This window comes from Mandrillus leucophaeus, unplaced genomic scaffold, assembly GCF_000951045.1.
Source record: "Mandrillus leucophaeus isolate KB7577 unplaced genomic scaffold, Mleu.le_1.0 Scaffold22, whole genome shotgun sequence".
Lineage (NCBI taxonomy): Eukaryota > Metazoa > Chordata > Mammalia > Primates > Cercopithecidae > Mandrillus > Mandrillus leucophaeus.
In genome coordinates this window covers 1460841-1464575 of record NW_012102254.1, presented here as the reverse complement: position 1 = coordinate 1464575, position 3735 = coordinate 1460841, and positions in this window count along the sequence as shown.

Sequence of the window (3735 nt, the reverse complement as noted above, 5' to 3'; positions counted from 1 at the left end):
GGAGCTTGCAGTGAGCTGAGATCCGGCCACTGCACTCCAGCCTGGGCGACAGAGCGAGACTCCGTCTCAAAAAAAAAATAAAATAAAATAAAATAAAATAAAATAAAATAATAAAAATAAAAATTAGCCAGCTATGAAAAAAAAAATTAGCCAGGTAAGGTGGCGCATGAGCCCACGAGCCCAGGTATGGTTGCGTGAGCCCAGGAGTTCAAGGCTGTAGTGACCTATGATTGTGCTAATACACTCTGACCTGGGCAACAGAGTGACACCCTATCTTAAAAAATAAAAAGAAGAAATGCAAATGACAAATACATGGAAAGATGCCCACTCAACATCATTAGTCATTAGAGAAACGCAAATCAAAACCACAATGAGGTACCACTTCACACCCACTAGTTTGGCTATAATAATTTTAGAAGACAGATACGTTCAGACAAGGATGTAGAGGAATTAGAACCCTCAAAACACTGCTGGTTGGAGTGTAAAATGGTTCAGCCACTTTGGAAAACAGGCTAGCAATTCCTCAAAAGGTTAAATAGAGCTACCATATGGCCCAGCAATTCTACTCCTATGAGAAATGAAGAGGTCCACACAGAACGTGTACACACAAATATTCGTAGCAGCATTATTCACAACAGTCAAAGAGTGGGAACAATCTATATGTCCATCAACATACGAATGGATAAATGGTATATCCAGAAATGAATGGTATTTCCAGACAACAGAATAGTATTTAGCAATAAAAAGAAATGAAGTTTATTTAGAACAAGTGGAAAAAGGGAAAAAAAAAAAACAACACAGAAGTACTGATACATGCTTACAACATGGATGAACCTTGAGAACATTATGCTAAGTGTCAACGGCAAAAGACCACATATTGGCCAGGCACGGTGGCTCATGCCTGTAATCCCAGCACTTTGGGAGGCCAAGGTGGGCGGATCATGAGGTCAGGAGATCAAGACCATCCCGGCTAACACAGTGAAACCCCATCTCTACTAAAAATACAAAAAATTAGCTGGGCATGGTGGCGGGCGCCTGTAGTCCCAACTACTCAGGAGGCTGAGGCAGGAGAATGGCATGAACCCAGGAGGTGGAGCCTACAGTGAGCCGAGATCCTGCCACTGCACTCCAGCCTGGGCGACAGAGCAAGACTCCGCTCAAACAACAACAACGACAAAAACACGTATTATATGATTCCTTTTATATGAAATATCCAGGATGGGCAAATGGTAGAGACAAAAGTAGATTAGAGGTTGCCGAGGGATGAGGAGAATGAGGGTGTTGGTGAGGTGATGACTAAAGTGTATGGGGGCCGGGAGGTGGCTCACACCTGTAATCCCAGCACTTTGGGAGGCCATAGAGGACAGATCACCTGAGGTTGGGAGTTCGAGACCAGCCTGGCCAACATGGTGAAACTCCGTCTACTAAAAATACAAAAATTAGCTGGGCACAGTGGCACATGCCTGTAATCCCACCTACTCAGGAGACTGAGGCACAAGAATTGCTTGAACCCAGGAGGCAGAGGTTGTAGTGAGCTGAGATCTCACCACTGCACTCTAGCCTCGGCAATGGAGAGAGACTCCATCTTAAAAAAACAAAACAAAACAAAACAAAACAAAACAAAACAAAAAACAAAAAACAGTGTATGGGACTTTTTTTGGAGTGACAAAAAATGTTCTAAAAATTGTTATGGGGCTGGGCGTGACGGCTCACGTCTGTAATCCCAGCACTTTGGGAGGCTGAGGCAGGCAGATTACAAGGTCAGGCGATCAAGACCATCCTGCCTAACACGGTGAAACCCCGTCTCTACTAAAAAAAATACAACAAATTAGCCGGGCATGGTGGCGGGTGCCTGTAGTCCCAGCTACTCGGGAGGCTGAGGCAGGAGGATGGTGTGAACCCGGGAGGCGGAGCTTGCAGTGAGCAGAGATCGCGCCACTGCACTCCAGCCTGGGTAACAAAGCAAGACTCCATCTCGAAAAAAAAAAAAAATGGTTATGGTTGGCTAAGTGCAGTGGCTCATGCCTGTAATCCCAACACTTTGGGAGGCCAAGGCAGACTGATCACCTGAGATCAGGAGTTTAAGACCAGCCTGGCCAACATGGTGAAACCCCATCTCTACTAAAAATACAAAAATTAGCCGGGCGTGGTGGCACGTGCCTCTAATCCTGGTTACTCAGGAGGGTGAGGCAGGAGAATGGCTTCGACCCGGGAGGCAGAGGTTGCAGTGAGCTGAGATCGCATCATTGTATTCCAGCCTGGACAACAAGAGAAAAATTCCGTCTCAAAAAAAAAAAAAAAAAATGATGATGATGGCTGTGCACAGATATGAAAAACCAATTACACACTCTAAATAGTTGATTTGTATGTGAAGTATATCTCCATAAAGCTGTTACCAAAAAAAAAAAAAAATGCTAAGAGACCCGCAAGTATAAATGCTTTATGGTAATTACAGAAATGAAACAATTCTGAATGTCAATTTATTGTTTATATGCAGCTAGAGTAACTTATTAATAAGTTTATACTCTTCAAGTATTTCTCAACATTAAATACTCATTATAACACTTTATACTTTGAAGTTATGTCCTGTTTGATATTAAAGCTGTTATTAAAATAACAGCTAGTAAGTTTTTTGACTCCAATAGGATACAATTTTATAAACTGAATTGGTGGTTAGTCACAAGGACCTCACTAAGCAAAGCTTCCTTGCTATATACAGTTATAACATTACATATGATACTTCTTGTTCTTTCCTTTTTTATTGGCTCTGGTGTTGAAACATATCCTATTTCTAATTTCAGTAGTGTAGAGTTATTCTAATGCCATTGGGTATACAATTCATTTTTCCTTCCTTTTTAAATTGTGGTAAGATATACATAACATAAAATGTGCCATTTCACCATTTTAAGTGTACAATTCAGTGTCATTAAGTACATACATTGTGCAACCATCACCATTATCCAACTTCAGAACTTTTTCATCATCCCAAACTGAAACTCTGCACCTGTTAAACAATAACACCCTATTACACCTTCCCCCAAGTCCCTGGTTAGCTCTCTTCTACTTTCCATCCCTGTGAATTTAGCTATTACGGTTACCTTCTGTAAGTGGAATCATACAATATTTGTCCTTTTATATCTGGCTCATTTCATTTAGGATAATATTTTCAATGCTGTAGCATGAATAAGAATTTCATTCCTTCTTAAGGATGGTCAGGTACAGTGGCTCACGCTTGTAATCCCAGCACTTTGGAAAGCTGAGGCGGGACAGACGGATCACCTGAGGTCGGGAGTTTGAGATCAGCCTGGCTAACATGGTGAAACCCCCATCTCTACTAAAAATACAAAAACTAGCCGGACATGGTGGCACACGCCTGTAATCCCAGCTACTCCAGAGGCTGAGGCAAGGGAACTGCTTGAACCCAGGAGGTGGAGGTTGTAGTGAGCAGGATCGCACCACTGCACTCCAGCCTGGAAGACAAAGCAACACTCCATCTTACGTATGTATATACCATATTTTGTTTATCCATTCATTTATTGATGGATACCTAGTTTGTTTTCACCTTTTTTTTTTTAAGACAGAGTTCACTCTTGTTGCCCAGGCTGGAGTGCAATGGTGCGATCTTGGCTCACTGAAACCTCCACCTCCTGGGTTCAAACGATTCTCCTGCCTCAGCCTCCCGAGTAGCTGGGATTACAGGTACCCGCCACCACACCCAGCTCATTTTTTTTTTTT